Below are 23,329 nucleotides of genomic sequence, written 5' to 3'. Positions count from 1 at the left end.
TTGTGCACAAGTACTGCCATTTAGATCCAAACAGGTGTCTTTTAATGGGAACTGGCAATTCTTTATCCAGACAGCTTCACCCAGGTATGTAAACTAAAGTCTGAATGAGTTCTCCTCTGCCACATATGGATGAATCAAGGGGAAGAAAAAGACTTTGGGAGCAGAACATGTTTATATAGACGTACTTACTTTGCCTAGGTGATTTGCAGCCATACCCATTACGGTAGTGGGTATTTCCTCTGTGGGTCACTAATGAATTAAAATGTCTGGGTGTGCTGTAATGTTGGAAGATCTGCTCTTAGATGAGAGGTAACAACAGGGTCTTGTCCATTTACGTTTATAAAAGGTCCGAAGGTACTTTTCTCAAGAATAGAAACGTTAGCCTCTGAGTCCCGGCCAAACTCTGCTTTGAGTAATTCCAGTCTGCCTACTGAAATTCCCACCACTGTTTTAGGTCTATAAAGAAGTTACAGTTGTTCAAAGCAAGGAAGTTACTTTTCACTTCATGATGTGAGAAACTCCACTTGTCCCAAATGTTCTCATGAAGCTTGGCACAGGTAGGATAGAACAGCAGCCTTTTAAACTATTGCATACTGATGGAACAGAGGGGAATTCATTATGTTGCTGCTACTTTTAATCTCAGTAGGTTTTAAAATTCAGTAGGTGCTTAGTTAAGTTGGGTGACTTGTTTTTTTTTTAATATAAAAAAATTGGAGAAAAATATTGCAGGTTGAATAAAACACTTTATTTCGTAACTGTGATGGACACTAAAAATCATGGTCTTGATAAAGATACTGGATATATGGCATGTTATAATAGTCTGTAACCCACTAACCCTCTTTTTGCCCTGTTGACTACAGGAGTATTGATTAACAGGCTTCACCTTGAACAGTGCCTTAGAATATGTGCTAACTGCTAAAATCTGAGGAGTCTTAGTCTTTAAGGTGCTACAGAACTGCTTGTTCTTTATGCTAAACTATCTGTGCAATATTGCATTTAGCTGTGATGCTCTGAGTGTCTTTCTGTGTAGCTCAAAATTTTTTTTCTTTTACCTACAGAAGTTCAGCCAATGAAATATATGACCTCACCCTCCGTGTCTCCATTTTTGGGGAGAGTGAGAGAAAACTGTCAAATATGAATAACATTTGTGAACAGTTTTTATTGAGCAGAACACTTTTTTGCCTGTTTCAGAGAACGAGAACTATTCTGCTTAGATCTAGTGCTCAAACCCATGTAGCTTATCAGTCTGTTGGGTGAGTTCTGTACAAAAGACCTTTGGCCAGGCAGGCAGGACACTAGAACACAGAATAGCTCAATACCAAACACTAGACAACAGCAGGATTGAAAACACAGGCAGCATTTAAGTGAGAAAGTACATGTCAAATTGCACACATGGAAGAACCTCTTCAGTTCAGAAACAGATGAATCAGACTGTTTGCTGCAATGGTCCCATGGTGCATTCTTAACATTGCCCATTCTTCCGATCCATACACTGCACACTGAGAGTCACAGAAGTGGTGGTCCATATAATATATAAGAATAATAAACTCAGACAGGGGCCACAGAGTTGGAGAGGCGGCTTGCCATGATCCCCTTCCTTCCAACTGTTCTAAATCTATTGCCAGAGCATTGCTGATCTGACCAGTGCACTCAATGTTCATATGCTGGACTGAGTGTATACTGGGAGTAGACTCCACAGAGTCTGGCAGAATGCTCACTTTATATAACCATTTATGTTGTCACTGACTACTGTGTTCTCTTGGTCAAATGCAAACCACAAACTGAATTTTGGGCTGCTGTCTTGTGAGATTAGCTCATGAGATTTCAGTGATGTTTAATGTGAGTTCAAAATGGGGTGACTGTCTGTTCCATTTTTCCCGGGACAGCCACTTATTTAAGCTGTCTCACAGGTGCCCCAAGTTTTTAAAGCAAATAGACAAATTGTCCCATATTTTGTGGGGCTCCTGTTCCTGACACCCAGGGTCTCAAGGTGGCAGCCGCGGTTTCCAGGGAGCTCCTCCCCTGGGTGGCTGCCCCATTCCCTGGCACCCCACAGAGGCCAATGAGCTCTGCTGTGGGGAGGCCTTGTCGTTCCCTGATGCCTCTGTGCTGGAAGGATGTGGAGCCCCCATCCTTCACTCCCCATCATCAGGAAGCTGAGGAGCCTCATTCCTGGTGCCTCACTGTGGGGCAGCTGCCCCCATTGCTGAGGAGTCCTGACATGAAACAGCAGCCCCCCATCCTTAGAGGCTGGTGTACAATATTTGCCATAGGGCAATGCGGTCACCTTAGTTCAAAACATAGCCCTGATTTGGTGTTGAATCCAAACTCATGTCTAAGACTGATCCTTGTGAGGATGCCATCACTTCAGCTCTTCTACAGGTGTAAGCACATATGTGTAGCACAGTAGTACTGCGTGGAGGCTGCTGTTTGGAAAGTCTAAAATGAAAGGCACGATGCTATAACGTGGGTAATATTGTGCTCTGCTGACCAACGTATATTTGTTTTTGCTCTCTGCTGGATTGGATCAGAATTGCCCAACTATCTGTCATAGGCTCCACACTGCTGGTCGTGAGTGAAGCTTCTTGAACAGGTCAGTTGCTGTGGGCCTGGGTTTTAGGAGCCAGAAAAAAGGAGCTAACTTTTGCCCCTCCTTTTGCTGTGAGGTTCTGAGTGGTTGTGCTGTGGAGCAGAGTTACAGACACGAAGGTTTTTTTGGCCAAGGGTTTGTTACTCTGTCCTGATCATCGGACTCTTTCCAACAGAGAGAACGGAGGTTTTGTTCTTGACTTTTTTCCAGGGGCCTTAAGGACTTCTGGGCTTTGCACGTGGGCGGTTGTTGCTGCCACTACTGGCTGCTCGTCCACAGGGCAGAGTCTTTTTAAGGAAGATGTGGAGTAGTAAGTTAAGGAATACATCTGTTCAAAGAAAAACTTAAAATTTAGAAGTCTTTAAAATGGCAAGAAGGTGGAGCAGAGGGTGGCTAGGAAAAGAGAAGGCCAGGACTCCCCAAAGGCTGATATTAGGAGAAAATCTTCCTCTGGAGGCCTTCAGGCTGTAATGGCTGGTGTGGGGGAAAGATGTTGGTTGTTGCACATTTTCACTTTTGCTAGGCTGCTTATTATTCTGTGAGGAAAGTTCAGTTAAGTGATGTGTCATTTCCTCCAGTCTGGCCTGCTGACAGCAGGGGCAAAGAATGCAATTGCCCCAGGGCCCAGCAATTCAAAAGGCCCTGGGGCTCCTGGCTGCTGCAGGACTGGCAGCAGCTGGAGTCCAGGTTCCTTTAAATTGCCTCAGGAGTGCTGTGTGGTGTGCTCTGGGTGGCTCCAAGGGCTGCCTGGGAGGAGAGGGGGCTGGTTCAGCTGATGGCTGGCTGCTCCCAGCCCCGCCCCTTCCATCCAAGGCCCCGCCCACTCTGGGAGAATGGCACTGCTTCCCTCTTACCCAGGGGCTCAGCAAGTCTGTCAGCTGCTCTGCCTCCAGGCATATGTGTTTCCAATCTCATTAGCACAATGACTCTTGAATACCACTCTGATAAGGTATATGGGCCTTCACATAAACCAGCCACAGCGCCATGGCCTTAAGTAAAGCACTCTCCAAACCAAAATGAGGCTATTAGTCTGCAAGCATTTGAAGTGGTCTGGATATTTGTCAGACTGCTTGCTAGACTTTCCCTGTTATCCTAGGTTCCTGGGAATAATGCACGTGCCTCAGATCTGTGGGGGACGTTCGTTTGAGTTTAACAAGGGCAACGCATGTGTAGGTACTTAGAAAACCAGGCATCTTATGTGTACGTGCCTGTATGGGGTGTACCTACCATGCACTGGGCAAGCGACATGGTTAAGCAATCACTTTGGGCCCAAGAGGCCATACCCTGCCCCGTGTCCCGCAACCTCTGGTGGGTGGAGAGAGCAGAGCTAAGGAAGCGGCTTAGCTCAGTTTGGGCTGCCTGAGGAGGAGGATGGACATGTACCGCTGCAGAAGGGCCAGTCCTCCAGAATGCAGAAGTGGGTACCGCTGACTATGCTAGGGAGAACCCATCAGCTGTGAACACCAAGAGAGACACCAAGATGCAGCCCAAAGTAGAGTTAAGGGTGAGAAGCGACCCACAGAATGTATGGGGAGCTGATACTTTAAATACTTTAATCTTGAATGGAGAGGTTGCTGGTTTCATGGGACCCTGGGTTGTACCCTGGTGGAACAGAGTGGGGGCCTGGGTTCACCTGCCTTCAAGCACACACTGAATGGTGAGCATTACTTCTGGAGACCCTTAGACTGTTCATTGGCTTTGCCTCACCCAAAGGGCTGGTGTCTCTGTGTTTGTATCAACTCCGGGCTGGGGAAGCAGGGGTGCCCACCCTCCACGGTTGCACAGGGTACTGGGATAGTGTCCTTGATGGAACCGAAGTGGTGGGGTCATTCCGGTCTGATGAAATAGCAAGAAATCTGACTCTAGAACTATCAGCTCCATCCTGAAAGTGACCTGAAAAGTTGAGTATGTTCAGAGAATTTTGGGCAGCTTTTAAAATAAACTGCTATCTGCATTTTCAGGCCAGTTGGAGGCCTATACAGGGAAAAGTCAAGAAGGAATGAAAAAGGTGATTCAGAGAGTCTTTCTAGTCTGTTTGGAAGGAGGAACCAAATCTTACAGCAAAGCCTAGTCAGAGACTTCAAAATTGGTAAGATGCAGATATTGAGGCGATAGCCACTGCTTAAACAGGTATTATTTGCATGGAAAAATTACAGTTCCTGTAGCAATCACAGCATTTCTATGTTCATCATGTACTTGGAGTATGGAGTACAGTGAGTATCACCTTGATATGTTGTGAATCAACTTGCAGTTAAAAATTGCCTCTCAGATACCACGTTGATGAGCAGTGTAAAAATGCCTACATGGATATGAATAGGCAAGCAAGTCCAAACTCTGCCAAATGCAACATCCAAACCACTTGAGCTTTGGCCATCACTAGACAGAACAATGCCCAATGTAAGTTCATATTGAAACAATCTGCTGAACTGTAAACAAAAGCAGTGTTTTCAGACTATGGCTCCTGTTTAAGGAAAGGTACACTTAACTTTTCTGTTATGCATGTCAATGAATCAATAACGTTTAGGGACAGGGAGGGGCAACACAGTTGTTTGATTCTAATGAAACGATGCTTTTTTGGCATTTTGTTCCATTGAGAAAAATGTCCCTTTAAGCTTAATCCAGTGATAACTGATATATTGCCTTTTCAAACACCATATAATAAAAATGAACTAAAATAAGTTGTAGTAGCTAAACGAAATGGACCATCTTCTTTTCTTAGAAACAAAAGACACTAAGATCTAAAAACACTGCACTTATTTGTATTGCTGATATGAAAATTAAAAGCGTTAAGTGACTAGCAAGGTGATCCATAATTTCTCTAGACAGAGTAAAAAATGTGAATCCATTTTTTTAATATAGAAAACTGATATAATTAGAAGGCTGTTAACGGTTTTTTTTCAGCTGTGTGAAATGAACAAGCCACAGGAGACCAGTTCACAATAATTAAAGTTTAGGAATAGCTCTGTAAGTTTCAGATTTGATGGATATGTTTTTAATTTACAGTAAACAGCTGCTTATTTTTTAAGAAATAGAACTCCGGGGATGTTTCTGTTTGCTTCAGATTCTCCTAAGTCTATTATTTGCCCTCAACATACATTTAGGCAGCTTACTAATGAAGGGGAACATATGGGTTGACACTTCATATGAGGAAGAGCAAACGAATGCAACAATTTCTTTCCAGTCCTAGATGTGTACTGTGCGTGGGCACTGCATATTGGTGGATTACATCACATTTTAAAACTCAGAATGCAGTTCCTGAAGTAAGGTTTTTTGAAGCGTTTAGTACAAGCTAATGGTAAAGAATGATAGCAAGGTCAGGCCTTTTGGAATCTCATCGAACTATGGCCATTATTAAAATGAGGTTGTTTGCTTAGTGTAGGGTGTACAAGGCATTATCTTATGTCTGAAACAAATAAGAGTCAGTTGAGAGGCTGAGGTCTTGGTCCTGGAAGGGGCTGAGCGCCCTGGCCCTGATCCAGCAAAACACTCTAATGCAGACGTGAGCAGCCTTTCTGAGGTAGAGTGCCAAAATTTGATCTTTTGGCCTCTATCTACAGTCCCGGTGCTGGTGCTACTTTTTAAAGTCGCTAACAGTCCTCCTTACAACAGCTTCATTAATAAATAAAGTAAGACGCTGAGCTTTATCATTTCAGTGGTGGCTGGTAGCATTAGCTGGGCTTTTGTTAATCCAGAGGCGGCCTGGCTTTGAGCAAGCTCCTGGCTGCATGGGGGGTGGGAGGGACGGGGCTGAGCTGTTGAGAATTGGCTCACATGCCGTGCCAGGGTTTGCTGACCCCTGCTGTAGTGCATATGACACTTCATACTAGTGGGATTTCTCTCTGTCATGGGCTGGTCAGAACTTAAGGCAAGCCAGGTTAAACCCTGCCTGGGATCTCCCCTCCCAGTTAGCCCAGGGCTGCTGACAATTTAAAGATAATTAGTGATGTCACCTGGGAAAGGGGAGGCAAAGGCTATCCAGTGAGGGGAGACTGCAGGGAAGGTGGGACTCTCCTACATGACACAGAAGCCACCAGCAGCAACACAGTCTCCTGGGAGATGCCCTGAGCTAGAACCAGCAAGGAGCTGGGAAATCCTGAGGGGAAGCTTCCGGAATGCCTGAGGAAAAGAGGCAGCCAGGGGCAACTCTGCTAAGATCTGCAGGAGCAGGTTAGGTGTCTCTTGGGCAGGCCTGAGGGAGGGTCAATAAAAGCAGCTATGTCTCTGCGTAGTGCCTTTGGGAACACCGTTGGCAAGATTATTCTTCTGCTATAAGATAAGGTAGCTTTTTCCAAGGCCCTAACGATTAACCCTTATCTCTGCTCTCATTCGGTTGACTCACCTGAATCATTTCTTTCCATATTCAATCCTGCTTGAAACACGTTTACCTACATCATTGTCATGTGGATGATTTAGGGAGGGCAAATAATGATCTCAGTGCCCTTGAGTGCCTGTTACAATAAATAAAATACACATAATAAATGCACGGGCACCATGGGGTCCGTGTCGCAGTTCCACTGCTGTGTTATTTAGCTGGCCTGGAAACACAATGCAGCTGTGTCACATATTGTTAATTCCTGACTTTTCAATGCAGATTGATTTTTCACTTTACTTATAATGGAGAATGAGACATTCTTTATATTAGTTAAAAATCCAGTATAATCTACTTTAACCTGTAACTATCACACACCATCTATGCCCACAGTAGACTTTAAATAACATTAGAAGTCATATGAACACTGCAGGAAGCCAAACATGCTGTACAAAGGCTTCCTCCAAAATTCTGCATAGGTCCAGTGTCTTGATGCCTAAACATTGACGTTCAATTCATTTTGGCTTTCAATCACCATTTTCAACATACACATCCAGATCAAGAATCCTATTTTCTTGATAATGTCCAGGGACATACATGGCAAATCCGGAAGCGTGTGTTACAGATTATATAAATGGAATCGAAGGGCAATCTTTCTTTGTTTCTGACAACACGTTCTGGGCATGAGTTACTGCGTAGAGATTCTGTATGAGCTATATCTCAATAGCATCTTTTTTGGCCTCTTGTAGATTGCAGAGGAAAGAATAGCATAGATAGGTCATAAATAAGAGTCGTAAGTTAGTGCCACCTAGAAAATGAGCAGCTGGGAAAGTGTAATTTGAGGAGCCAAGGGTCATATGACCAGTAAATAGAGCTCTTATTTGATTTATTTGTGGATCACAAATAAGACAAGGAATTGGATCTCTCCAAATTAGTCAAGCTTTATTTCCCTGCCCTGATGATGACTCTTATTTATTACTATTATTTCTAGTTCCTCTGGGAGGAAGTTAACACACTGGGCTACTATGTAAGAGATCTGTTCAATGTGATCTTGGGTACACGATTTAACTGTGCTATTTCTCAAATTCCCATCTATAGAAAGTGGAGGAATCACCGTCCCCTACGCAGAGTAGTATATCACGAGTATATAAGAAGCAGCGTTTGTGAGGTGCTCTGAGGCAGTGCCAGTGTATGCCAAATAAGCACTGCACCCAGAGAAGAGTCTTGCAAGCAAAAGCTAACTGGCATGTTAGAAGCACAATAAAGACAATGGATGTCAAGAAGCAGATGTTAGCAAACTCAGGAAGTTGGTAGGTCAGATTCCAAGGATGCCAGCCTAAGCGGCAAAACAGTTCAAGAGAGTTGGCAGATTGTCAGAAAGACATTACCAAGGGCACGAAAACAAACTATCCCATGGCACAGGAAAGAAAGGAAGTATAGCAAGAGGCCACGTGGAAGTAAGCAGGAGATGGTCAATGATCTGGGACTCAAAAAAGTGGAAACTAGGTCAAATTACAAAGAATGAATAGGATCAAATAATACAACTAGGTGGGGACAAAATGAGAAAGCCCAAGGCACAGAGCAAGATTAAATCATGTAGGCTACGTCTACACGTGCAGCCAACATCGAAATAGTCTATTTCGATGAATAACGCCTACACATCCTCCAGGGCCGGCAACGTCGATGTTCAACTTTGACGTTGCTCAGCCCAATATCGAAATAGGCGCAGCGAGGGAACGTCTACACGTCAAAGTAGCACACATCGAAATAGGGATGCCAGGCACAGCTGCAGACAGGGTCACAGGGCGGACTCAACAGCAAGCCGCTCCCTTAAAGGGCCCCTCCCAGACACAGTTGCACTAAACAACACAAGATCCACAGAGCTGACAACTGGTTGCAGACCCTGTGCCTGCAGCATAGATCCCCAGCTGCCGCAGAAGCAGCCGGAAGCCCTGGGCTAAGGGCTGCTGCCCACGGTGACCATAGAGCCCCGCAGGGGCTGGAGAGAGAGCATCTCTCAACCCCCCAGCTGATGGCCGCCATGGAGGACCCAGCAATTTCGACGTTGCGGGACGCGGATCGTCTACACGGTCCCTACTTCGACGTTGAACGTCGAAGTAGGGCGCTATTCCTATCTCCTCATGAGGTTAGCGACTTCGACGTCTCGCCGCCTAACGTCGAAGTTGGTGCCGCTACTTCGAAGTAGCGTGCACGTGTAGACGCAGCTGTAGAGATGTAAAGAGTAACAAGAAAACATTCTATAAATACATTCAAAGGAAGATGAGGACCAAGGACAGCTTACTCCCATTACTCAGTGAGGTGGAAGGTGAGAGAGAAGAATAACCAAATCATGTGAAATGGCAGAAGTGCTAAATTACCTCTTTGGTTCTTTTCACCAAAAAGTTTAGTAGTAATTGGACATCCAACATCATGACCGCCAGTGAAAAGGAAGTAGGTTCGGAGGCTAAAATCGGGAAAGAACAAGTTAAAAATTACAAAATAGGAAATGGCTGTCTACAAGGGAGTGTTGTGAAAAAAGGGACCCAGAGGTAACAGTGGACCACAAGCTAAATCTGAGGTAAGAGTGTAACACTGTTGCAAAAAAGGAGAACTATTTCTGGGGTGTATGGGTAGAAGTATTTGAAATGGGACACAAGAAGTAATTCTTTCTCTCTGCTCCATGCTGATCAGGTCTCAGATGGATTATCGTCTCCAGTTGTCAGGGGTGCATTTCAGGAATATGTGAACAAATTGGAGAAAGCTCAAAGAAGAGCAACAAATAATGATTAAAAGTCTAAAATTCATGACCTGTGACCTATAAGTGTGGGGGATGGGTATAAGAAGCAGAGGAAGGCATTGTCTTCCCCAACTGCCAGCTGTGACTGTTAGCCAGTGGCCGGGTAATGTGCAGTGAGGTACCAACTATGCCCTTGTTACCATCCGAGTCTTTAACTGCTAGAGCGCAGGGCTCCTTCGCAGCGGGCAGCCTGGGCCAGTCTGATGGATGCCCCAGGGTTCTAAACACCCAAGTCTTTTACTGCTAGAGCAGGGAGCTCCGTCGCAGTGGGCAACCAAGATTGGCTGACGGGTGCCCCAATGGTAGCCCTAAGAGCCTTTCCACACCCGAGACTTCAGCTGCTAGGACGCACTGTCCCGTCGCAGCAGGCAACCAGGATTGGCTGACGGGCGCCCCAGGAGTCTGCCCCATGGAGGCGGCACAACTCTACGGTAGGCTCTTAGCACTCTCACCTACGGCCAGGCTGTGGTAACCAAACAGTTAAAGTTCTTTTTATTGTGCCGGCTGTGTTGCAGTTACAGGGAGTAACAGCAGTCAGGCTTAGATCTTAACTAGTTGTAAGTTTATTAAGCTACAGTTATAAGCGTGCGGTTACAAAAGGCTATTGTCTACTTCTTATATGCTAGCAGAGTACAGGTGTTAACAGGTTACATTACAATTCAATACCACGACGTCTTAATGCAACAGCATCTATCTATAGAGCTCTAATTCTTTAACTGTGCGCACCAAAAGGAGACCTTAATGTGGGTACATCTTACCCTCCTCAATATGGGTATATCTTACCCTCCTTGCGTCTCTCGATACCGGCGTAGCCAAGCCAGGATTGGTCACTCAATTCCGCGGAAAGACGAATACGAGGTTGGGCGTCTCCAGTTGCAGACCTCGGGAGGCAATCACCTGACCTGACCAGCAGGTAGTTGGTGGGAATGCACTCAGAATCAGAGTGCTGCTGGGCCAGCTTTATACCCCTTGGGTCATGTATTCTCTTTGTTATCTATGGTGCCAGATCGTACTGGTCTGTCTTTTGTGACGCCAGTTTTTACAAGGACAATTCTTACTTAATTTGCACTTGTAAGACAGGAGATAAAGAATTTGGGATTACACGACATTCTTTTGCAAGGGCGGAGATTTCTCTTCTGGGATGGCTGTGTGGGCGCATCACTCCATTAATACCAGCCAAGGGCAGTTCTCTGAGGCCCTTCGTTAACAGTTAGCCTGCTAGCTCTCTGTGTTTTCAGTTCCTCAGGGTCACGATGAGCCAGCACATCTGGGCCCCTTTAGGAGGGCATCAAAGACTGTGCTGTTTAACTGCTGTTCAGTGCCCTGTGTGCTCTGAGGCATCTTAGAGGGGAAGCAAAAGCTGGTCTGTAGTGGGGAGATTTTGTCTGGCTACAGTGACCCAACCCCGAGAACCCTCCCCCCCAGCTTAGCATGGTTCCTAGGCTGCTCTTGGGCTTTGGCCATACTGAGACTGGGGACACTGGGGCAGTGTGCCCTGTCTTTGCTCCAGGATGGGGAAAAAAGGGACACTTGCCTTTTACATGCTCCATGTCTGGGGCAGCTGAGGCTGCATATGGTCCACCCTTCCCATGTTCTGAGGCTGGAGGCCAGCCCTTGCAGTGGTAGGGAGCTTGCCTGGGAGGTGGGGAGAGCTGGAAGCCTGACCCTTCTGTAGGTCGAGTGGTGGGTTGGGGCTTGTGCAGAAGGGGCATGTGTACCCCAGCTCTAGGTTCACCCACCACCCATGGCTATGAGAGAAGATGATAAAAACTGGGCTTGTTTAATCTGGAAAAGAGAAGAATGAGAGGGGGCATAACAGTTTTCGAGTACATAAAAGCTTGTTACAAGCAGGAGGGAGATAAATTGTTCTTGTTAAACTCTAAGGATAGGACAAGAAGCAATGTGATGAAATTGCAACAAACAGGTTTAGGTTGGCCATTAAGAAAATTTTCCTGACTGTCGGGGTGGTTAAGCACTGGAATAAATTCCTTAGGGAGGTTGTAGAATCTCCATCATTGGAGATTTTTAAGAACATTTTAAATAAACACCTGTCAGGGTGGTCTAGATAATACCAGATGATTAGATGACTTCTTGAGGTCCCTCCTAATTTTGTGATCAAAGTGTTAATCCTGAATAATGTTAAAGCAAGGAAACAAGAAGTGTCTGATTTACAGCAGTATTACAAACTCAGAGCATTCTCCCCTCTTCTAGAATAACTGGCACAGGAGAGGGTCAACGTTGCGCAAGTTTCACCTCCTTATCCTTCTAGTACAGAAGAGACCTTGGCTTGTCTGCTAGCTTTTCCCAGCTGTTCAGATCATCCACTTGGTTGGTAGTCCCATTCACACTGTCTGAAAGCTGTGGATTGCTGGTAGGAGAAATGGACTGTGTGCCAATTCTGAGGAAATGGGCTTGATGGAGGAAAACCCCACCGATATCAGGGGAGAGGAGCTCTCCTCTTGTAGGCTGTGGAGCTGGTCCATGGCTGAAGTAGTCCAGAGGGCTCAGGACACCTGAGTTCTGTTTGCTGTCTCACGGGGTAAGTTCTGTGCCTCAGATGATCTATCATTTATGCCTTCCTAGCTATTGTAGGTGCTTATGTGCTTTCAACAGCCTTCACTCAGGGGCCACAATTTTAATTCCTCCAATCCCATGCCCTATTCACTACATACCTTCCAACTTCTCCAGGGGTCCTGCAGACAGTGACCTCAGTAGCAGTATTTGTTTGACCCCAATACCTGTAATGCAAGAGCAGCTCACAATCTTTAACATATTTACCCACACATCACTGCTGGGATCTAGGGAAATGCTGTGAACCCCACTGGACGCATGGGAAATGGAAAAACAGAGCGACTTGAAGAACATTGATGCATCCAAGTCCAAAGCCAGCACTCTAGCCAATGGGCCATCCTTCCTTTCATCACCATGGAATTTGAGCATCTCATTTATATCCTCATCTCCTTATCCTTCTAGTACAGAAGTGACCTTATCATTATATCCAACTCTCATAGGACCATAAGAATGGCCATACTGGGTCAGACCAAAGGTCCATCAAGCCCAGCACCCTGTCTGCTGACAGTGGCCAGTGCCAGGTGCCCCAGAGGGGGTGGACTGACGACAATGATCAAGCGATTTGTCTCCTGCCATGCATCTCCAGCCTCTGACAATCAGAGGCCAGGGACACCATTCCTACCCTGGGCTAATAGCCTTTTATGGACCTAATCTCCATGAATTTATGTAGCTCTTTCTTAAATTCTGTTATAGTCCTGGCCTTCACAGTCTCCTCTGGCAAGGAGTTCCACAGGTTAACTATGCACCGAGTGAAGAAGAACTTTCTTTTATTAGTTTTAAACCTGCTACCCATTAATTTCATTTGTTGTCCTCTAGTTCTTGCATTATGAGCACAAGTAAATAACTCCTCCTTATTCACCCTCTCCACACCTGTCATAACTCTCAGGGGTACTGAGAGGTGAAGACCTTGTCTACACTTACAGCAGCTCCATGCCACAGTGAAAGTTTCTAGCAAGAATGCAGAAGGCAGTTAGAAAAGTCTCTGGCAGCAGTGAGGCGGCTGGGTGCTCTGCAGCTAAGACCATCAGTGTAGAAGGGGGCTGCACCTCTAGGCCATGTAGAGAGCATGTAGGGTGTAGCTCAGGAATGCAGACACCTGCATAGACTTATCCTCAGCTCATTGGTGTTTGGATAGAGTTTTGAGATCTTTGGGCAGGAAGTGGTGTGGTGGTGGTATTATTTGTTAATGTATTTTATTAAGACCGTAACTGGAAAAGTAAAAAGCCTGGGTGAACTAATATATACACCCCCACCAGCAGCTTTTTTGATCCTCTTGAATACATTAGCTGCTGCAAGTATGTTTGATAAGGAGACAGCTAGGTTCACGTACTAGGATTGGAAAGAGCATTACCATAATTCTCATGTAGCACCCACCCCCTGTTAGAACCAGACTGTCATCAGCTGCACTTAGATGATAATTTATGTTTTAACGGGCAGAGTACTTCACTGCCCACGGACTTCTAAACTGAGCTAAAATGTATGTCCCCCTCTTTGAAATCATGTATATTTCCCTCTCACTTGGAAATGGAAGAGCTGAATCTGTGAAGAGTGACAATCTGTCCCTGCAGTTTATTGGGCTTTTTTAAAATGAGTTGTTCAGTAGAAACCAGAGTCCACTGGATGCAGATTTAACAGAAATTGGAACTGTGCTGACATTTGCTTTCATAGGAGGATGGAGGAGGAATTGGTGGAGCAGTTAGAAGGAAGCTGTCTCACAGCTATTATCATACTGTTTTATCTCAAATTTCTTGTCAATTTTTTCTTGACACACAATTTTTTAGTTGCTTGGATGCTGTGGTTTAAATTGTAGCTTGAAGCTTATCGGAAGATGCTCCTGGAGGCATTGTGCTTACGGCACACTCTGGGGCCCAGGGAGTCACTGTGATGTTGTCTGAAAGGGGGCAGACAGCATGCATTCCTGCTGCTCTTGTGTGAAGGGCTTGTGGAGCGAGTCCTGGGGGGATTTTTGTAAGGGTGCATTGATAAACAGCAGGAAGGAAATATAAAGAGTCCTAAAAGCACAGATTCACACAGAGATAGCAAGAGAGAGAGAGACGCAACTGCTGCTAGTGTCAAACAAGTTCTTTCCATGCTGTCTGTAAAACTACCCGGGAATCTTCTAACACAACCTTTCCCTCATGCGCCTTCTTGTCTTGTCTTTTTCCAGAAAAAGGCTGTTTGTCAAAACTGGAACTTTTCACAGAAATGTATCATTTTTGTTTAATCTTGAAAGCCTTTTTGGCTGCAGAGCAGAATTCCTTCTAAAAGAGAGGGGGAGACCCCCCCCTTGGAATAGCCAATAGCCTAGAGGATAGGGCACTCACCTGGGATGTGGGAAAGCCACATTCAACATCCTGTTGTGCTGATCGGCCAGGTAGAACAGGAGCATGAGCCAGCCTATCAGGATTCCCATTTTTGGTGTGAAAGAACACCACCAGTTTTTGGACATTCCAAAGTTTTGCAGGAGTGGGAAACCATTTTTTTAACCCAGCTCTGCCTCTATGCAGGGCCATGACCTACTGATTCCACTTCGCCACTAGCTTAGCTTCACGCAGTGCTGATGTTCCCAGACTGAGAAGAATGACTGTGCCTGATTCCTTTACCAGGTTAGGATTTGCAAGGGGCTAAGCTCCTTGTACCCCTTTTCTCACCTCGATCCCCCTGCTCATTGCTGCTACAGAGTCTTGCTGGTAGTTTATATTTTCTGCTGACATTCATATAGTTTTAGTTCAGAGGTTCTCGAACTTTTGGCTTGGTGACCCCTTTCACACAGCAAGCCTCTGCGTGTGGTCCCCATCCCCTTATAAATTCAAAGCACATTTTTTTTTAATATTTAACACTTTTATAAATGCTGGAGACAAAGTGGAGTTTCGGAGTGGAAGCTGACAGCATGTGACCCCTATGCAATAATTTTGTGAGCCTGTAATGGGGGTCCAACTGCTTGTGAGTGCTGCTCTGTGGCAAAACAGTGCTGTGTAAGGGGTCTGCGTGGTTGTCTGGTGCATTCCTTGCTCCCTGGGTCACTTCGTCTGGATATTGCCTTGTCGGGTTGTCTTCGAGGTTCCGAGGCTAGGATCTGCCTAGCCCTGTCCATGGTGCTTCCGGTTCTGGAACTAGGCTTGTGGCCAGTCTTTGGCCACTGGACCTAGGCCTCGCCCAGGTCTAAGTTCAGCTCACATTCAGAGCTGTCCGTAGTGCTACTGGTCCCCCAGTCAGTGTATAGATCTGCCTGGGTAGAGCTCCTGTAAGGAACTGCCAGGCCCTAGCCCAGCAGCTTCTTTTTTATACAATCCTTCTGGGTCCTGATTGTCTGTCACAGAGAGAGCCGCTCTATCCTGTTTGGAGGACCTCTTTTCTGCTCCTATTGCTGGGGTGGGGTATGGCAAGACCTCTCACCATGTGTAGGGGCATTGGGGCTTAGTCCACCCCTCACAGAGCCTGTGAGAGGATCATGACCTCCAGTTTGAGACCCCCATTTTAGTCACTTTTGGCATAATTGGCACAAGGTGAATGTCTGCTGTCTCTCCATTGCTCCAGATGCCTCATGATCATCTTTCTACAGCATGCTCCTCATTCATAATAATAGTATCGGAGGGGTAGCCGTGTTAGTCTGGATCTGTAACAGCAATGAAGGGTCCTGTGGCACTTTATAGACTAACAGAAAAGTTTTGAGCATGAGCTTTTGTGAGCACAGACTCTCTTCATCAGATGCATGAAGATGCATCTGATGCATGCACTTCCTCAGGAGCATCTGATGAAGTGAGTCTGTGCTCACGAAAGCTCAAGCTCAAAACTTTTCTGTTAGTCCATAAGGTGCCACAGGACCCTTCATTGCTATTCATCATAATGTTATTGCTAAATAGTATTTGTATTGTGGTATCACCTAGCAGCTCCAGGCAAGGACCAGAACTCTCTTGTCTAGGGTCTGTACAGAGACCAAACTGTCCCTGCCCCAAAGTGCTTCCAACCAAAACAAATATATATCACTGTAGATGCACAGCAGATAAGATAAGTCAGCTGGGTAGGGACCCTGTCATGAAGATCTAATGGTGCAATGGCTGTCATGGGCATGATACAGTGGTACGTGACACTGAGCCAATAGAGTGACAGGGGGTCTTTAAAGCTCAAGTGGAGTCCACTAGATTTTCCCAGTGGTTCAGATCCCATAATGACTGGTCCTCTCAGTTGCATGACCTGAAAGCTGCAGGTTGCTCCTCCGTAGCTGGTCTCAGGTTTTTGGTGAAACTCGCAAAGCAGCTGCACTGGCGCTCAAACGTGACTCTCTTCTCAGTCTCCTGCACTCACCCAAGAAACATGGTTATACACTGATTTAACTTTCTCACTTGGGGAAACTAGGAAATGGGGCTTCCTCTTTCTTTGATTGAACCATTTTGTTTCAGTCTATCCCTAAGGAAGGGGAAAATCTGACTCTTGGACTCTGTAAATTCTATCTTCTTAACTACCCTAACAGCTGGGGCAAAGTTTTCTTTATTCATTGTTCGTAGGCTTAGACCAAATGGCATCTCAGAGATGCATCTTTCATGACCCCTCCTCCATTTGTTAAACTTTAGCATACCTTATTTTCCAAGCCCATTTCATAACTTCAGTGCATGATTTGCATGTATGATTTATCTATGTCATTATCAGACTGACTAGCAATGTCCCGTCCCTCATACGTCTGTGAGTGCATGGCTGACAACTTTCTAGGAGGTTTGAGGACAATGTAGTCTGCACAAAGTCTGGAAGATTCTAGGCAGAAGCTGCACATGAGGGGTGCCCAGGGAGTAACGTGTACCCCCGCACACACACAGTTACTGTCAGCACTGCTTCACTTCTGGTAGGAGTGGGGGAGGTCCCACCTCTCCTCCAGAGCAATGCAACCCTAGAGCATCACACGCTTCCCAACGCATGCTGCTATGCTCATGCTCCCACACTCCCTGGAAGGTGGAGCAAGGGTGGGGGTTAGGGAGGAGCATGGACGGAGCTGGGCTGAAGAGCGGGTGGAGCATAAGCAGGGAGGGGGTGGGGCATGGCATGTGGCCGTTGACCCCCTGGAATTCCCCGCATTGGTTGTGTCTGGTTCCATGAGATTCTACTAACGTTCAGGACATTCTAGAAGGTTAATGAGAAAGATGAATCCACGTATGGAATAACCTCAGACATTTTCCTCCGAGCAGTCTCCTTTCCCTCTTGTCACTAATGGCACCCCAAGCTGGGCAATCTAGGTGATTGTCTGGGCCACCAGCCCCTAAATCCAAGCCTGCTTGTGGTTAGCACAGGGGTCGGCAAACCCCAGCACGTGTGCCAAGAGCAGCACGTGAGTGGATTGTCATCAGCACATGAGGCAGGAGCTCAGCGGAGCCTCACCCCTCCTCTCCCATGCAGCAGTGAGTTTGCTCAAAGCCCTCCCCTGCATTAACAAAAGCCAAACTAATGCTACCAACCACCACCTAAATGTAAAGCTCTGCATCTTAGTTTACTAATGAAGCTGTTACCAGTAGGACTATTAGTGACTTTAAAATGTATCTTCGGCATTCGGACCGCACATAAAGGTCAAAAAGGTCACATTTTAGCACTCTGCCTTGGAAAATTTGCTGACTCCTGGCTTAGGGAGTACAGGAAGAGGTTTCTGAGGCTTAGAGTCAGTTGCAGCTTGAAGTATAGTACAGCTGATCTAACATAATCGTAAAGGACAGCTTGAGGATGATTGCAGCGGTGCAGGTTCTTGACAATTTTTGACATGTGCCAGTCACCGCTCACAGCATGAAATTATTCCTAAACTTCCTGCAACAGTCTCGATTTTCAGAAATCTCCAATTCTAATAAGTTTCAATTACAGCTCCCTTCTCTGTTTCCCTGACCATCACCTGCTTTCTAATAAACCTTCCACTGGTTTCCAACTGCCAGGCTCCATGCAACATTTAATTTGAATATGCAGCAGCCATATTTGAGATGCTTGGAGGTGGGAGGAGATATTTTAGTGATTATAAAAATGCATACTACAAAACGACACTTGGCAACAAAGGACTGTTACACTTTATTAGGGTGAGAATCGTCACAGAGGTCTTGCAGTGTCAGGTGGTAGGTGACAAGACTGTGTCTGTCTGTGGGAAGCATACGTGTGAGAGAGGTTTGGATGTGATGTGGTCTGGCTAAGATGGTACATAATATTTTGCTTAAAAGCAGTACAGCTAAGAAATAGGTTAGACTAACAGTTTTATGTGTGTGTGTCTGTGTGTAAAAAGCTTGGACATGATTTGTTTGTGTGTGGTGTATTTGTGTGTGTGAGAGAGAGAGAAAGAGAGAGACTTGGATAAGATTTCGTCAGGCTAAGATGTTGTACCATATTTGGCTTAAAAAGCAGTACAGTTAAGAAATAGGTGAGACTCAAGGTTTTGGGAAGGTGAATATAAAAATGGTAGAATGCTAGTGGCAGAGGAAGTAAAATAGGGAGGTGAGAAATTGGTGTGTTGGGGCTATTTTTCTTACCTGTATTGGATAGTACCAGTGTTTTCTGTAAACTGAGCACTTGGGCAGCTGCCCAGGAAAGATTCAGGTGCTGTCCAGCAGTTTAGCAGAGCCATAGCCAGCAGCGTGTGTTTCTATTGGTGGTGCACATCAGCACATGCCTTGATGCACATAACAAAATCTATTCTGCGCTTGGATGCAAAAAAAAATAGCAGGAGCACTGGATAGTGCCTGTGAAACACATTGGCTACATCTACACTGGCACAGAACTTCAAGATGGCCATGCAAATGGCCAAATCGAAGATTACTAATGAGGCGCTGAAATGCCTATCAAGGAATAAGGGGATTTTGAAGTTGGTGGGGTCCTTTTGAAAAGGATCCCCGTCTGAATGAGCCGCGCGGGAGCAAAACACAATTTTGAAGAGCTGCGGCCAGGGGCATGCTAACGAGGTGCTGAATATGCATTTCAGCGCCTCATTGGTAATCTTCAATTTGGCCATTTGCCATGGCCATTTTGAAGTTTTGTGCCAGTGTAGATGCAGCCATTAAGGATAAGGGATCTCTTGTGCTAGGTGCTGTACAAAGCCAAGATTAAACAGGTTAATGAAGAAGACAGACAGTTCTCATCCCTGGGAGTTCACACTCTATGCCAGTTGGAATGCAGTAGGTGGCCGTAAAACAGGCACACGGGGTTGGGGGAATGAGGTAACAATAAGAGGCATAGAGTTAAGCAAGAAAGCAGAAGCCTCAGCTCCTCTAGCTGGTGCCAGGTATTCGGCATCGGTTGAATTTAAGAGGAAAAGGAAACATTATGAATTTTGACAGGGAATTCCTCCCATGTGTCATATGCGAGTGTGAGGTGACGGCATGGCTGGGGGCACAGGATGTTTGAGGGAAAAGTGGGACAGGCACATTCAGAGGCTGCCATCACCGGCAAATAAAAAGTGAGAGCTCAAGTGTGTAGCTCCACACTGTTCACCAGCCTCAGCACCACCAAGATCTACTACAGGCCACGGGACAAGGTGGGAGGGGGGCCCAGCTCCGTGCCCCAGAAGGGACAGGGCCAATGTCGAAAGGGTTGGGGCCTAGGCCTTTCGGCTCCCAGTGCTGCCAGGACTGGGATGCTGGGCCACCCTCTGCTGCCTCCCAGCCATGCATAGCTTGGGCTGCACTGCTGCAGCAATTCAGAGGGGCCTGGAGCTATGGGGCCCTTTGAGAGAAGGCCTGAAGGCAGCTGCCTCTGTTGCACCCCCTTCCCCATCGGCGGGCCTGATCAGGCCTGAGGGATGAAAGGTCTTCAGGCCAAGATGACGAGCTTGCTCTTGATTTGCTTGAAGGCTGGGAACCAGTGGAGAGAGACAGCCAAGGAAGCAGGTGTGTCCTGTTTCAAGTGCTATTTGGAAGATCATTGCAGTGGCAGTCACTGTAACTTGCCTCAAACCTTGTGGCTACACTGTCCCTCCCTTTCGGAAGGGGCAAGCAAATGCGGCTGAATGGAAATGCAAATGAGGCATGGATTTAAATATGTCACACCTCATTTGCATTGTCTCGTGGGATCTCGATTCCAGCAGACCTGATTTGGAAAGCCAAACAGTTGTGTAGATAAGGTTTATTCAAGAGGAAACCCCTCTTTTGAAAGCACCCTTCTTCCTGAAATTTTTTTTAAAAAGAACCCCATCTACACAGCTGTTTTGGCTTTCAAAATCAGCTCTTCTGGAATCAAGATCCCATGTGAGAATGCAAATGAGGCATGAGATATTTAAATCTGTACCTCGTTTGGATTTCTGTTTGGCTGGATTTGCATGCCCCTTCTGAAAGGGAGGGGCAGTGTAGCCACAGCCTAAAAGAGCTATAGCAATAGTCCTACATGCACAAAGGAACTTTCAGTATGCAACAGCTGGGTCCAGATCTGTGTTCCCTGTAACCTGAGTTCCTGAGCAGCTGCCCAGGAGAGATGCAGGTGCCATCCAGCTAAATTAACACAGTGTCCACAGCCACCTACAACTAGCAACATGTGTTTCTATTGGTGGTGCATATCCACAGACGCGTTGGTGCACAGAACAAAATTTATTCTGCTCATGGATGGAAAAATTAAAGGGAATATTGGTCCCGATAGACAGTTAGCATGCAGCATGCTGGAGTGTCATAGATTTCCTAGCTTGCCATGTGCTAATGCAGGGATGTGCAAAGTGGGGGGCCCACCCCCTCTGCGGTGTGTGAAATTTCATAATGGGGGCTCAGCACAGTTGGCTGCTGAGTCTCAGGCTCATCCATCTCATTACAAATGTTGAACTATTTTACTGTTGTTGTGTAGGTGTATTCACATTTATAGATCAATTAACAAAGTCTTTACATTCTATAGACTTATTTTCTTACACGTGCCGAAAGGATTTTTTTTTTCATATTAACATAACCAAAATTTCCTTCAGGTTGCATTACATTAGACAGGGTGGGGAGGGTTTGCTAATTGCAGGGATGAAAAGTGGAGCCCAACTTAAAAAGTTTGCCGATCCCTGCACTAGCTTCTCGTGACAGACCCTGAGCTGATGTTATTTACATGCCATGGAGCCTGGGAGATCATGTCAGTTACACCATCCCTTCAGTATCCTGTAGATGCTAGATTCCTTTCAGTAATTTTCCTCAGAACTGTTGGCATAACTTGGGATGTTGTCATTGTTCAGTGTCTTGCATCACAATTGACTAGTTGTTAATGGTTATTTGCTTTCTCTGACACACCAGTTATTGGCCATTGCTGGAGATTGAGTAGCTCAGTGGCTCAATGTGGTAATTCTTATGTTGCATATTATGTTGAATATTTTTTTCCAAGATGTGGCAACTTCTGTTGTAAGATATGCCTTGCTCTGAGAACGGGAGTAACACTACATTGCAAATATTTCAGCCACGCTCTAGCTCACAACTGAATTATTTTTAGCTACTTCTGCTTAGATGTATTTGAAATGCAGCAGTTTCCCTTTATGAGAGCTTGTGCAAACATTTTTGCTGTTTTCGATCCACTGATGCTCACACCCCTAATGCCAGCTTTGAGTTTCATCTCTGAATGAAGACAATTTCCAGATTTAAATACTGTACAGTCACTTAACTGGTAACAGTTTGATTGAATAGCTGAAAAACATTATTGACCCTTTTGACAAACCCACTTTGATTGTTGACTTGGTAAGTGAAATCTTAGACAAGGTGAGATTCAGGCCGTGTTGTGTTTCTTTGTGAACATTTTTTTCACAGCTCTTTGTCAGAGATGAAAATCAAACAGCTGCCCTGTGTTTTACTGGCTGAAGGGCATGGGTCAGTTGCAAATGGCTTGGCACGCAAACTCTGTCACATTATGTCCTGTTGTGTCACAAGACGAGATGTGGCAATTTAAACCCAGTGGCTAAATTGACTGTGGGTTTTTTGTTGTTATTGAGAGAAGATTCTGTAGATATATTGGTAGGTAAGTCACGGTTAAAGCAATACTTTACACCGAGACATTGGGCTGAAAAGGTGGAGTTTGGTTCGTCCTTACATCCAGAGAGGCAGCTGTGCCCAGCTGGAGACTCTCTGTGGGCAAACTAAGTCTTTGTGTTGCTTCCATCTGCCAGAGAAGCAGACAAAAGCCACGTGCTCTTTCTTGGAAGTATCCCATCCCCAGCTCCTACTCTTGGCAAGCCCCATCCATCTTGTGACTTTTCGGCTACATCTACACAGCACCGTTATTTTGGAATAAGCTATCCTGGAAGGTTTTTTCCTGGAATAGCTTATTTCGAAGTAGCTTATCTACAAACAAAATACGTATCGAAATAGTGCTCAGCTATTCGACATAGAGCCTGTTTCGGATTAGAGCCCCTGGAAGAACTACAGCTTATTTCGAAGTAGCCCTTATTGCCTGTCCACATAGCCCCTATTCAGAAAAATCTGTTTTGGAATAGGTGCTATTCCTCATACAAGGAGGTGTTTGCTTTGAAATAAGCTGTTTGCTCTTTCAAAATTATTTTGAAATTGCAGTTTTGCTCTGTAGATGCTCGCAAAGTTATTTTGGAATAGTGGATATTATTCCAAAATAACTTTGCTGTGTTGACAAACCCTGATTGACTAACTTCACTCCAGCGCCCTAGAAGTGCAAGGGTTGCAGGCAATGTTCCCTCTAATCTTTTCCATCCATGAGCAGAGTATTTCCATCCAGGTGTGGAATAATTTTTTATGTGCACACAGGCACGTGAAAATATGCACCACCAGTAGAAACAAAAAAAAGCCTCATTTGAATCTCTCTGGAGTGCACAGGTTACAGGGACACTGGTTATAGGGGTTTTGTGTGACCGTTGCTCTCAGTGGATTTTCTGCTCTCAGAAAGTCCATTCACTTGCTGATGGAATCTGGGTGCTGAATCTGGCCCCTTTTGTGTGTGCCTGTGTTAAGACTCTTTCTCTGAAGCTGAGATGGAAAGAAACACGAGCCTTTGCTGTGTGGCACATGATCATGCCCTTTTATATAAAGGCATTTTACATTTACTTAATTACCATTGCCCAGAGGAATTTCTTCAGTCGTTTAATATGCAATATTGTTGAGAGGCTGTTAAGGGGGTTTAATTCATTTTAGTT

The 23,329-nt window shown here is 45.5% G+C and overlaps 1 protein-coding gene across 1 annotated transcript in view; it reads left to right on the top strand.

The window, feature by feature from the left end:
• TMEM132B (transmembrane protein 132B) overlaps positions 1 to 23,329 on the top strand; it is a 463,877-nt gene that overhangs the window by 245,413 nt on the left and 195,135 nt on the right. The gene's annotated exons all lie outside the window — the stretch shown is intronic.

Source organism: Carettochelys insculpta, chromosome 18 (assembly GCF_033958435.1).
Source record: "Carettochelys insculpta isolate YL-2023 chromosome 18, ASM3395843v1, whole genome shotgun sequence".
Classification (NCBI taxonomy): Eukaryota; Metazoa; Chordata; order Testudines; family Carettochelyidae; genus Carettochelys; species Carettochelys insculpta.
This window is presented reverse-complemented; position numbering and strand designations above follow the sequence as displayed.